The following is a 15332-nucleotide window of genomic DNA, read 5'->3' as shown; positions in this document are numbered from 1 at the left end:
TTCCACTTTCCCATGTATAACCAATCGCCTTAACAAGTATTTTTCATTTTTTGGTTTCGCCCATAGTAATGTTAAAACCATAGCTGAGTTCTCAATCAATATAGGCCAGAGATGGACAAATCATTTTTACGCGTTACAAAATTAAATTTCTGGACCCCTCCTAGCGTTGTACCACTGAAGAAAAGTTTTTTGAGGCCCCTATTAGTTAGGGCAGCAAGAAAAGTTTTGCTCCAGCAATAGAGGCTGGAAACCAGAGATGTTTGGCAGTGTTTTAACTTATAGTATGTAGTAAATAAAACAGTATGGATTAAATAAAAGTATGTAGTAACACTAGCAAGAAAATATAAAAAAACGGGTGTGGCAGTCCAGTGGGACTGCCGGTAGAAGTTATACTTCTATACACGCGTTCGCCGTTAAAAATTTATATAGGAGTCAATCTGCACAATCATTACATATGTAATGCTATAGATAAGAGAGAGCGGAAAGAGAAAAATAAGTGCATCGTTTGCTGTATATAAACATTTGACCTGTAATAGGAGTATAGTAAATGAAGGATTGTATCAATATTTTAATGAAAATATATATTTTTATTTTATACAGGGTGGTCCTTAAGTAATTGTACAAAAAGAAACAGTAGATTCTACACTTTAAAATATTACGATTTAAGCCAAATTGCTTTTATAAAATGTTAATATTAAGAAAGATACAGGGTGTTAAAGTGCAAAATTAAAATTTTATTTTTCACTATAACTTTTATGTTTGTAAACATTTATGTATAAAAATTTACAACTGGATACTTTTAAATATGAGAAATTATAATTTGATGCACACTTTGATGTAACTGATAGAGGGCGCCACTTATGCCACATATGTGGTATAAATTTACACTTAACTTTTTTTCTCTTTAAGTTACCTGTATTTGGGATCAAAAATAATTAAAGATACACTATTTTAACAAAAAAAAGATATACTTGTTAAAAACTTCAAAACTCAACAGTTTTCGAGATAATCGCATTTTAAAAATCAGCTGCATAATTCTGATCTAAGGCAATTACTCCAGGCAACGAAGAAAAAATAAACAAAAACATTAATACTTCTGAATTTTGGTCTAAAATACCTTTAACTAAAGTTAATATATAACGAAATATTAAATAAAATAAATATATCAGCATAATAATTAATAATAGGATTTGACAAAATAATAGGATTTTATATCAAACATTTTACGTTTTATGTTAAATTAAAGTCATAATCAAAACATTTTGTTTACAAGCCAAATTAAGAAATAGTTAAACTAAATAACATAACTTTTTGTCAAAGTAAGTGTTATGTCCACCATTTTCTTTAATTCATTTGTCAATATATTTCATAAAAGATCCTCTCATATTAAATAGCATCATTGGTTCTAAAGAAACTGCTGCAGTATTTATTTCCTATTATGATCTTCCCATAGTTGGTTGCGAATGTTTATGGGATTCTTATAGATCCGTTGTTTTAATGCGCCCCATACACCAAAATCAAGCTGATTAAATTCGGGGCTACATGGTGGCTATAATGTATAATGGATGAATATATTATTTTGGATACATATCCAAATCTTATGGTATATTATGGAACTACAGCTTATTTATCGCAGAAGTTAAATAATGTATTAAACTGTGATGTATCTCGTTCATTGGTTACTTATATACACACGGAATAACCTATCGATGACATTACTTATTTATATGATTACGTTACAGCTTACGAGTAACTATAATTACATCTCGAATAAATGGACTATTATGATCTACTAACGAACTAATATAATGCTAAACTAAATTGCCTGTGTGTTTACTATATTTATAACAATATCGGTTATTAGGACAACGATAATGTTTTTGTAAAAATGCAGAGTCTTTCAGGTTAGATTTGTAGCAAAAGTATTATGAAACAGGACACATATAGGACACGACCAATCCAACGTTCAGAAAAGTTGTATTTAAGTACGTTCTAACTGCCTTCTCTTTAGAATGTGGTGGTGTACCATCTTGCATAAACCACATATTTTGGGTTTTTAGCATTTTACAATAGAGAAAAAGTACTACAACGCCATTATAGAAACTTAAGAAGCGAGAGCAAAGGAAAATTGTAAATATGATGACGGCCAACTTCTGAATACGGAAACGGCACCTAAAGAACATGAAATATCTTTTCTCCAATAAGACATTTTAACACAATAACACCCATAACAACGCATTTTGTGATGTTACATTATCATCTTTGAGTTGTTTTAATAAGAATTAACTATGAATTATGCTTATCTACAGGTATTCAGTGCTTTACCGCACAAATATCAAACTAAGAATTATTGTGCAGCTGACTTATAAAATGAATTTATCTCGAAATCGGTTGAATTTTCAGGTTACTAACAAGTATACCTTTTCTTTGTAAAAATAATGTATCTTTAATATTTTTTAACAAAAATAGAGCTAACTTAAAGAGCAAAAAAGTTAAGCGCAAATTTATGCCACACATGTGGCATACGTGGCGCCCTCTACGAGCTACATTAAAGTAAGTATAAAATTATAATTTATCCTACTCAAAAGCACCCAACTGTAAATTTTTGTCCAAAAATATTCACAAACGTAAAAGTTATAGCAAAAAATAAAATTTTAAATTTCCACTTTAACACCCTGTATCTTTCTTAATATGAACATTTTATTAAAGCAAGTTGACTTAAATCGTAATATTTTAAAGAGCAGAATCTACAGCTTCTGTTTGTACAATTACTTAAGGACCACCCTGTATATGTATAAAAGAAGTTAAATGCAAAAAAAAATTTACACATACTCTGCAGTAAAATTCATTGTTTATTTTGTGATTAATATAAAAATTACAATACAATAAATACACTGCAACATAATTCAATATAATAATACAATATAAATTAAAATGTAATATTCATAAGTATTTAAAACTGCCAATATACATAACTTACTTTACGAAGATAAAAATAAAAAACCAACAACTCGGATTATGTTGTAAATTTTCTTTATTTTAAAATTTATGTTTTTTGCGTATATTACATATATTTAATAAGATTAACGTGAGGTTTTTAAATATTTCAAAAATAAAAAAGGAAATTCATTATTGGGATTCGAACTCACAACCACCAGCGTATGAACCAAACACGTAAAGGATTTGCCAATTAGACATGACACTAACGGATTTCAAAATTGACAGTTCTCGGTAAAACAGTGATTATTTTGAAATACAAAAGCCTAAAATAATTATAAACGTTTAATTTTAAATAATACAAAACATATCACATAAATAATAATATTAATACATATTATATTATATATAATATTATATGTATATATATACAATATTATATATATAATATATACAAAAGGAACATTTTTATTCTCGAGAGAGGAAGAGAGAGAAAATATATCTTCTGTCTCTCTTACTCATTATCTTACATATGTAATGGTTTCACAGATTCACTCTCATGCAAATTTCCAACGCCGACCGTGCGTATAGAAGTATAACTTCAACAAGAAATAAAAATTAAGTGGGTGCAGTATGGTTCTCTCTTAGTTGTGATGAAACCATAATTCACTGCAAATTTTTATCTTTTATATATCTTGCTACAGCAATTCCAAAGCGGAATATTTTCTGATAGTAATAAATAAAAAAAAACACTTTTAATTGTTCAAAATATCAGATACCCAGAGCCAGCGAAGTATTCAGTGTTTTTGAATGGGGTATATTTCCTATTTTTTTTTACCTTTTTAAATAACCATTGTTTTTAAATACTAGACTAAAATTATATATGGATTACATTTTTTTTATTTATTTTCCATTTTTTAATAACATTTATTATTTCGACATTCTGAAATAAAATAGTTTGCCAGGGCATCGAAAGAAATAATATTTAAATTTTTATAAAGATGTGTGTTTGAAGGTATCATTTTGTAATAGACATTTCTGTTTTTGTATAATATATTTAATATGTTCAGTTATTTTTTATACTGGGTTTTATGATTTAGCCAGTAATAAATACAGCTAGGGTACTTACTTTGTATTTTTAATTTTCCTATGAGATAGGTATTACCGTAGTATTAACATTGTTGTCAGACCTTCGGTTTTTTTTAATCTAATGAACTTTCTTATTTTAAATGAACTATTCTGTAAATTTTTTATCTATTAAATTCCTTAAGAAATACCAATTAAACATAAAAGATAATGACGGTATTAGATTTTTGTTTCGATACAGGGCAGCAACAAGCCGCTTATACGTATTTCGACCTCTTTAGGTCTCCTCAGAACGGTATAGCCACTGCTCTGAACCGAAACAAAAATCTTTCCCGTCCTAGACAATAGTTATCAAAACAACTAATTATTACCAATTATTTTTTATATTAATAGTAATATTTTAATTTAAGTAATATTCTCTAGACCTAAATATCTACTTTTCTTTTGAACAATAAATACAGGGTGGTCCTCAAGTAATTGTACAAACAGAAACCGTAGATTCTGCACTTTAAAATATTACGATTTAAGCCAACTTGCTTTAATAAAATGTTGATAATTAAGAAAGATACAGGGTGTTAAAGTGGAAATTTTAAATTTTTTTTTCGTTATAACTTTTACGTTTGTGAATATTTTTGGACAAAAATTTATAATTGGATGCTTTTAAGTAGGATAAATTTTATACATACTTTAATGTAACTGATAGAGGGCGCCACATATGCCACATGTGTGGCATAGATTTGCGCTACTTTTTTGCTCTTTAAATTAGCTCTATTTGTGTTAAAAAATATTAAAGATACATTATTTTTACAAAGAAAAGGTATACTTATTAGTAACCTCAAAATTTAACCGTTTTCGAGATAATCGCATTTTATAGTCAGCTGTATAATAATTCTTCGTTGTGATATTTGTGCGGTAAAGCACTGAATACCTGTAGACAAGCATAATTCATAGTTTATTCTTATTAAAACAACTCAAAGATGATAATGTAACATTACGAAATTTTTGTTACGGCTGCTAAATGGCTTATTGAAGAAAATATTCTTCATCTTCTTCTTTAGGTGCCGTGTCCGTATTCAGACGTTGGCCGTCATCATGTTTACAATTTCCCTTTTCTATCGCTTTTTAAGTTTCTATACCTACTGGCGTTGTATTACTTTTTCCCTACTGTAAAATGCTAAAAACCCAAAATATGTGGTTTATATAAGATGGTACACCACCACATTCTAGAGAAAAGGCAGTGAGAACAAAATCCCACAAGAATACTTATTATTCATTACGTAAATAATTATTTACCAACTTTTATTAGGACAATTAGAAACTAAAGCACAGGTATTGAATAACACATATGTATCTTGTTTCATGATACTTTTGCTACAAATCTAAGACTCAGCATTTTTACAAAAACATCATCGTTGGCCTAATAACCGATATTGTTATAAATATAGTAAACACACAGGCAATTTAGTTCAGCATAATATTAGTTCGTTAGTTAATCATAATAGTACATTTGTTCGAGATGTAATTATAGTTACTCGTAAGCTGTAACATAATCATATAAATAAGTAATGTCACCGATAGGTTATTCCGTGTGTGTATATAAGTAACCAATTAATGAGATACATCACAGTTTAATACATTATTTAACCTCTGCGACTAATAAGATGTAGTTCCATAATATACCATAAGATTTGGATATGTATCCAAAAGAATATATTCATCCATTATACATTATAGCCACCACGTAACCCAGAATTTAATCCGCTTGATTTTGGTGTATGGGGCGTATTAAAACAACGTACCTATGGGAAGAAATAAATACTGCAGCAGTTTCTTTAGAACCAATGAAGCTATTTAAAATGAGACGATCTTTTATGAAATACATTGACAAATGAATTAAAGAAAATATCAAACACTTAATTTCACAAAAAGTTATGCTATTTAGTTTAACTATTTCTTTATTTGGTTTGTAAACAAATTGTTTTGATTACGACTTTAATTTAACATAAAACGTAAAATGTTTGATGTAAAATCCTATTATTCTGTTTTTTTTTGTCAAATCCTATTATTAATTATACTGCTGATATATTTATTTTATTTAATATTTCGTTAACTATTAACTTTAGCGAAAGGTATTTTATACCAAAATTCAGAAGTATTAATGTTTTTGTCTATTTTTCCTTCGTTGCCTGGAGTAATTGCCTTAAATCAGAATTATGCAGCTGATTTGTAAAATGCGATTATCTCGAAAACTGTTGAGATTTGAAATTATTAGCAGGTATATCTTTTTTTTGTTAAAATAATGTATCTTTAATATTTTTTGTCACAAATACAGGTAACTCAAAGAGCAAAAAAGTTAAATGCAAATTTATGCCACATATGTAGCATATGTGGCGACCTCTATCAACTAGATCAAAGTGTGCATCAAATTATAATTTTTCATATTTAAAAGTACCCAGTTGTAAATTTTTATTCATAAATGTTTACAAACATGAAAGTTTTAGCGAAAAATAAAATTTTAAATTTGCACTTTAAAACCCTGTATCTTTCTTAATATCAACATTTTATTAAAGCAATTTGGCTTAAATCGTAATATTTTAAAGTGTAGAATCTACTGTTTCTTTTTGTACAATAACTTAAGGACCACCCTGTATATATATTACTAACAATATAAGGTAAGTGTGATTGTTTCATATATTTAATAATGGTGTATTAGTTAATGTTTATTTTAATAATTAGAAAACAATATAAATAAATTTAAAAACTAAGTAGGTAATTGTAATGTACTAATTAATTATAATGAAAGTTGAAAAGTATGAAAATAATTATAATTCCTTAGAATTATGGAAATAATAAATGACCAAATATTTATTTATTGGATAATTTTTCAAAATTATCCAATAAAAACTTATAGCTTCTATCTGTGTACATATATTTGTAAATTCAAAAACTTCTTAATTGGAGCATGTTTTAAATTCACAAAAATATTTGGTTCTAAATCTATTACTTCGCAAAAATTATCAACAAGAACGTCAGCTATCTCAGTAAGTTTCTGAAAAATATTGTTCTTTGGAATTATTGTTTTCAATTTTTAACAAAATATCTTTTCCAGTGTCACCTTTAACATTTTGATAATAATTTCTTTTATTAAGGCTATGTTGATTTCTACTAAGGACAACTTTGATAATTTTAATTGAGTATTAGTTTTTTATTATTTAGCAAACTAAAATTTAATTTAATAAATGAAATTTGCTATTAAAGAAGGTTGTTTTTAAAAAATTTTTTAGCATCTAGCAGAGATTGGGAACTTTCATACGTTAAAGCGTCAATAGTATTTTTTAAATCTACGAAATAGTCTAAATAGAAAAAGCAGCTTCCAACAACGTGTTAGAACGAGTTCTCGTGGAAGTGGAATAATTGGAAGCATTTCTTAAAAACTTAGAAACTAAAGCTTGGTATTTTTCTCTAGGTGCAACCTGTAATACATTTTTTAATATAAACAACTACAGTTGAAACCGATTTCTTTATAATATTAACTAAAAGCATCAATAGAAGAAATTTCATTCAAATAACTGCACGATCTTACTTACTTACTCCGTGGCGTTACAACCGTTCGTGGGTTTTAGCCGACTCAACAACATGCCTCCACTGTTTTCTGTCTTGAGCAACCTCCATTAATTCTCCACGCCCATAGTGCTTAGGTCTCCTGCTATATTATCTCGCCACCGAAGACGAGGGGGTCCGCGTGGTCTCCTTCCAGTTGGAACTTCCTCCCACACCAGTCTTACTGTTCGTTCGTCAGAATGTCTTCTGAGGTGTCCTGCCCATTGGAGTCTTTTTGACTTTATTTCTTTTATGATGTTGGCGTCTGGGTAAAGTTCTTCGAGCTCTTTTTAAGTTCTTATCCTATATTGTCCTGATGCTTCATCCAACACAGAGCCAAAGATCTTCCTTAGGATTTTTCTTTCCCAAACATACTGCACGATCATATATATATATATATATATATATATATATATATATATATATATATATATATATATATATATATATATATATATATATATATATATATATATATAAATTTGTCTAATAGAGGGTGATGATCGCAGGTTAGGCAACTTTTTTTGCACACTGTCATTGTTGTTCGCTACTATTGATCGTAAAACTAACGATGATCATCTCTACTCACATGTCACACACTCACACAGACAGTCGTTGGTCAAACGTCAAACTATCAAATCCCGTATGATTGAATTTCTTTGTACGTTGTAGTCAGAGTTAGGTTACTGCTCGCTTTTAAAATGGATTGATTTCTAATTAGTAGTTAATTACTTAGTGCTAGTGCGTACCAATTTAAGTGAACGAAATGAACATCTGACTGATGATGAAAACATTTCATAGTGTAAAGCTACAAAACGCAAACGGATTGCCAATAGTGATTGTGTAAATTTAAATGGAATTGTTCGTCAATACCATGAAAAGTATTTATCATTCGGTTTCACGTCATCTGGTGGTGAATAGCCTAAACATCGATGCTTGCTATGTGGCGAACAGCTGTCCAAAGAAGCCATGGTGTCTGGTAAGTTAAAAAGACCTACTCGAAAAGTGTTCATTTGCGGCTGAAAAACCTATTTCTTACGGAGAACTAAACATGAGTGCAGTTGTCCACACCCTTGATTGAAAAGTGACAGCAGACGCGAAGAAAGAAGAAGAACATGAAGATAGCTATAGACTTTATTTTGAGAGTAGAAGTACAATTTTTGTGTTTGTTTTAGTAAAAATAAAGTAGAAACTAGTGTATCAAATTTTACGCAAGCTAGTTATTCAAACAAGCGATTTTAACCCAACATTATTGAATATTTTAAAAGGATTTTGTCAAATCAGTCTACTCATGCTTCCACTTTTAAAAAACTTTCATTTGTAGCAGATAAAGTACAAGAAGCCAGTAACGCCGTGGCTGAGTTTATTGCAAAAAATATGAAACCCCATACAACATGTCTAAGGATGTTGAAACCCAAATAAATGGGAAACTCAACAGCTGTTTTTGCGCTTTAAGTGAACGAAACCACAGATATAACTGAGAAACCCCAGGTTATTGCTTTCGTTAGATTTATCTGCGAACCTAACGTAATTGAACATTTTTTATTGTATTAAGACCTCCCTGAAAATACAGCAGGACTAGACATTTTTTAATTAGTAAACAGTTATTTTACCACTGCTGGTATGTCTTGGCTATCTTGTTTGAGTGTTTGCATAGACGGTTGCCCTGCGAGTAGGACACTTAACAGGGTTTCTGGCTTAAGTTCAAAAAGAAAATCCAGATATTATTTTCACACATATTAACTACATCAAAAGTAGGCCTTTAAAATCGAGATTATTTATTATTTTGTGTTCTGCTACGGATTCTAAGTATAAGCAGCTATTTTTGCATACAGAAGTAAGATGGTTATCTCGCGGACATGTCCTTCAAAGATTCTACGAACTTAAAGAGGAGCTGTTAGTATTTTTTACTTGTTATATATATATATATATATATATATATATATATATATATATATATATATATATATATATATATATATATATATATATATATATATAAGCGGGGATCCTACAGCTTCTTCCGCTTCCCGCATTTCGATCGCCATCTTTTTCTATCTCTCCAGGTGTCTTCATCAATGGCTCTATCTTTCATGGTTTCCATAACACCTTGTATCCAAGACTTGGCTGGTCTTCCTCGTTTCCTTCTATTACTTGGATTGTATTCCATAGCTCTTTTTGGCCATCTGTTGTCGTCCATCCTCTGTACGTGTCCATACCATATTAACTGTCTAGTTTCTATTCTTTCAGAAGTTGTATGTACTCTATCTGTTTTTCTTCTAATTTCAGAATTAGGTATACGTTCTACTCTTGATATACGGCAAGCTCTTCTTAGGTAGTCCATTTCAACCGTGTCAACTTTTTTCTTTCCTTTTACTGTCATTTGCCAACATTCTGCTCCATATGTAAGAATGGGCTCTACAATTACTTTGTAGATAGTCATTTTAGTTCTCATAGTAGCTTTGTTGGACCAAAGTATCGAATTCAGAATTTGAACACTCTTCCTGCCTTGTTGCACTCTATAGTCTATATCTCGTTCCGTTGTTCCTTTACTGCAGATAATACTTCCCAAATATTTGTATTCGTAGCACCTTTTCATTTGTCTAATTTCCAAATCCGGGTCTTCGTCTTCATTGCCTATTCGCATATATTCTGTTTTAGACATATTCATACTCATCCCCCATTTTTCGTATTCATCTTTGAGCTTTCTAAGCATATAATCTGCATCTTCTTCACAGCTTGCAATTAGTACTTGATCATCTGCAAAGAACAGCGTTGTCAGATAATGGTTGTTAAGCTTCAACCCCATTCCCGCACATTTTTGTCTCCATTGGTGCAGTGCTTCTTGGATATATATTTTGAATAGGGTGGGGGAAAGACAACATCCTTGTCTCAGGCCTTTCGTTACTGTAAATACCCTTGAGAAAGTATTTCCTGTTTTTACAGTGCTTTGAGGACATTTATAGATGTTCAGTATTGCTTTTAGATATGTTTTACTAAGGTCCGTTTTCGTCAAGACACTAAATAAGAGTTTTAAAGGAACTGTATCATAAGCCTTCTCCAGATCTATAAATACCAGATGCGTAGGGAGGTTTCGAGCTGTTCGTTTTTCAATTACTTGTTGAAGGATAAATGTGTTGTCCACGCACGATCTTCCTGCTCTGAATCCGCTTTGTTCTTCAATTTCTTTATACTCCTCTTCTATTCTTCTTTTCAATATACGACCATATAACCTTCCCAGCGAGCTAGTTACGCTAATGCCTCTATAATTTCCGCATTCTTTTCTGTCTCCCTTTTTATAAATGGGGCTAATGTGGGCCAAATTCCAATCGTCTGGAATCGTTTGGCCTTCAATTAAGCATTTATTAAAAATATTCACTATGCTTTCCAAAAGAGCATCCGGTCCATGTTTCACCAACTCGATGGGAATGTCTCCAGGCCCGGGTGCTTTTCCATTTTTCATTTGTTTCAATTGTTTTTTCAGTTCTTCTTTGTTTATCTTATGCACCTCTGAGTTTTCTGTCATTGACATATGGTCAGGTCTTTCCATAAATTCGTGCCTACTTTCTGTTAATAGCGTTTCGTAATATTTTTCCCACTTTTTATTTTGAATCAGGTTTATATTTCCCTCATCTTTTCTTTCTTTTCTAATACTTTTTATGAATTTCCAAGCTTGTGTCACTTTGGTTCCTCCTAAGCATCGGTCCATCTCTTCGCATTTCTCTTCCCACATTTCGTTTTTTCTTTTAGTGACTTCCTTCTTTGCTTCCCTGTTGAGTCTGCTGTAAATACTGCGGTCTTCTGAGTCTTTCGTGGATAGCCATGTTTGATAAGCTTTTTTTTGTCTTTAATTAATTTTCCTACTTCTTCGTTCCACCACTCAGGATTTTTTCTTTTGTCAGCTTCTTCGTACCCCAATGCCTCTTTGGCCGCCTGATGAATGCAATTTTTTATATCTTGATATTCTTTTTCGGCTGTTTCTCTTCGAGTTAAGTGAGTTAGTTTTGAGGCTAGTCTAAGTTTGTAGAGGAATTGTACTGATTCTTGTTTGAGGCTATCAATATTATATCTTATCTTTGTGGAAGCTGCTACCTTCTCGTGTTCAATTTTGTTCTTGTTTACTTTCCTGTAGTGTATGGTTATTTTTGCGACCACCATATAGTGGTCAGATCCGCATTCGGCACCACGATACACCCTTACGTCATTTGTTTGGAGCCTTTTGTTTTCTGGTTGGATGAGATAGTCGATTATAGATTTTATCTTTTTCTTTGGTTGTTCCCAGGTAAATTTATGTATATCTTTGTGCTGATAAAATCCATTCATTATTTTAAGCTGTAATGTTTCACAAAGATCAATGAGTCGCTGTTAACAGTCTGAATATGCCAATTTCCTTAGTGATGACACCTTGTCCACCAAAGTTGCGTTTTTGGCAGATATTTTTAAGAAATTGTATATTTTAAATAAGAGCATGCAGGGAAAGCAAGAAAACATCCTCACCTCTAGTGATAAAATCAGATCTTTCCAGTTAAAGCTTTTACTGTTGATAAAGGAAGGTAAAAATTAAGCCACGTGGGACATGTTTCAGTCAACAAACAATTGCATTGTAGAACCAAGTCTGTCCGACCTTTTTTTAAAAAGTCTTAGTAAGCTAAATGACAATATTAAAAAGTATTTTCTCCTTCTCTATACGTCATCAATGGACTGGTTGCAAAATCCATACATAGAGTCGGCTTATGACACAACCTTGTTCACTACTGACATAACAATAGACATAAAAAACGACTGTGGACTTAAACTTAAGTACAGTAAACTAGTTGAAGAAGCAGAGCCTCAGTCAAAACTGAAGAAAATCAAAGTTAACGTAGATGTTGCATTGTTTTGGATTCCTCTCTTCAATGAATATCCACAGATCACAAAGAAAGCTATGAATGCAATTACCGTTTTCAACTTCTTATATCTTTGAATCTGCTTTCTCGTCGATGAACGCCATCAAGAACAAAAATTGTTCACAGCTTAAATCTTTAGAGGACGACTTGAGGATGAACTTGTCTACAATACTTCCTTGAAAGTATTTAATAATGAAAGGTTACTCTACTGTTTGATACTCCATTATTTTTATTATCAACTCATGTCTTCACAAAATATATGTTTGTAAGTGTATTAAAATCGTGTTTTCTTAATTTTCCTAATTAGTTTCCATAATGAGCACAGCATTAACTCAATGAATTATGGTTTAAATTATACTTTTAAAGATAGTTACATGGTAAAAAAATCACATGACAATAAATTATTATTATACTTATTATTTACCCAAGAGATTACCCATTTACTATAGAGATTATTTACCCAAGTGTGCCGTGGCTGAACGAGTTTTTAAGTTAGTGCGCCTCAAGCTCAAAAAGGTTGGAAACCGCTGTGATAGATTGAGGGAGGCAACTTTAGAATATTCCATAGAGGCAACAACCCGCAAATCAACAAGCAAAATTGCTTATATAAAGGAAGAAGAAAAAAAAAAAGAATTTAAATGGCAACTTTTTGTGTATACCAAGTTGGATTAAATTTGATCAATTCATTTTTTGTTACAGAATATTGTGGTTTAATTGATGACCTACCCTATTGTTAACCTTTGTATATAATTATTTTCAGTAAAGAAAAGTACACTTAAAGTAATTGAAATGACAAAAAGTATGATGATCTATAGCAAATAAAGATTCGTTCAAACGGACGAAAAAAATGTATTTTTTTTATATACTTGGGTTTTAAATACACAGTTGGATCTAATCCGTTACCTATTTATTTTGTCTGACCAAATCCGTTATTTGTTTTCGAAGAATTTGAAATTATACACTTTTTAATATGTTTTGTTTGAATATTTATGAAATTCGGAGGTTTAATATTCATGGGAATTTGTAAAAAAAACAAATTCTGCAAAATCTGAAAGGTTTCTGAATAGCCTCAATTTACTGGTATACTTTTTATTATATTGAATCGAATACAATAAAAATAATAATTAAGACTGCATGGGTACGAGAAAACGGGGTAGTCCAACACTTGTAAGAAAAATGTGAGTAGACAGACAGGGTGACGCAAGATCCCGAAAAGATGCTGAGGTGAGTGAAACTGGAAAACCCAAGCGCAAAAAAAATTGTAAATTCTTCTTCCTCTTCTTCCTTCGCCTCTATGGAAGATGGTCACTCCATCTCTTGCGCGATCGGCCGATAATTTTACCACATAGTGATTTGTATCTTACTATTTTAACGACTCTTTTGTCTGCAATTCTACTGATGTGTTTTCTTAATTCTGTTTTCTATTTAGTGTCCTCTCGTTTATACCCTGTATGTTACATGTTGTTTTGATTTAATCTTTCCTTATTCGCCCTCTTAGCGTGTTTCCTGTAATTCATCTGAGTAGTCTCTTTTCTGCTATATCCAGCATTCTCTATGTTTTGGCTGTGTCGGGTCTTGTTTCTGATGCGTTCGTCATTATTGGTCTTATACTGGCCTTATGTATTCTTGATAAACTGAACTAGGCAAGTAAGAGACGTACACTATAACATATTTAAACTAGAAAATGCAGGGATGGATGCAGCTTTTTGAAGACAAATAGAGAACAGAAGCACCAAAAGAATGTAAAGATGATACTGGCATTACACGAGAAAAAATCGAATATGCAATGAACCAAGCTAAAAGTAGTAAATCTTACAGGCCTGATTAAGTTCCCATAGAATTACTCAAAATTGTGAATACTGAATCTATTGACCTTTTGGATTTATTCAATACCATGTATGGAATAGATATAATACCTAAAGAATCGACACTTATAATGATTGAATGTAGATCAGTACCCATTACCAGAGTCCGAAGATATTTTTGCTAGTTTAGCAGGGGGCACTATGTATTGGATCTTTCTGGAGCATATCAATAATTAACAGTACATCCTGAATACCAAAAATATCTGACAATCAATACACTTGTGGGGATGTTTCAGTTCACCTTTTAGTTGTTGTTTAGTTTAGTTCAGTACTGTTGTTTAGTTTATTTCAGTTGGCCTTTAAAAGATTTATTGCACGAAGAGGCAAGCCTCAAAAGATGTTTTCCGATCATGGAACCAATTTTATAGCAGCTAGTTCGGAGTTAAAAGCGTTAAGAGAATTTTTGGAGCAGCACACTTCCGCTATAAGAGAATCCTTGCTAAGAATAATAGTTCGTGGTCTTTTATACCTCCATATTCTCCACATTTTGGCGGACTGTGGAAAAATGGAGTAAGAACAGTTAAGCATCATTTACATAGAGTTTTGGGAAACGCGCACTTAACGTTTGAGGAATTTTACTCGTTGCTTGTGCAGATTGAAGCTATAATAAATTCCCGACCGATTCATCCTTTATCCTGTGATCCAAATGATCTCTCTCTCTCTCTCCATTAACTCCTGCATATTTTCTCATCGGAACACCACTTATTACCAATCCAGATCAAGATTTGCGTCATATTCCAGTTAATCGGCTCTCAAAACTCCAGCATATTCAGCAGCTTTCTATGGGAACGATGGAACAAAGAATACATCTCCAAACTACAAAAACGTACGAAATGGACTACTCCTAACGGTGAAGTTGCGGAAAACACGTTAGTGCTCATAAAAGAGGACAATTTACCTCCACTAAGGTGGAAGTTAGGTCGCGTGATCGAAATTATACGCGGCAGTGATGGTGTAG

This window comes from Diabrotica undecimpunctata, chromosome 8 (assembly GCF_040954645.1).
Source record: "Diabrotica undecimpunctata isolate CICGRU chromosome 8, icDiaUnde3, whole genome shotgun sequence".
In the NCBI taxonomy this organism is placed as follows: domain Eukaryota; kingdom Metazoa; phylum Arthropoda; class Insecta; order Coleoptera; family Chrysomelidae; genus Diabrotica; species Diabrotica undecimpunctata.
The sequence above is the reverse complement of the archived record's forward strand: the minus strand, read 5'-3'. Positions refer to the sequence as shown.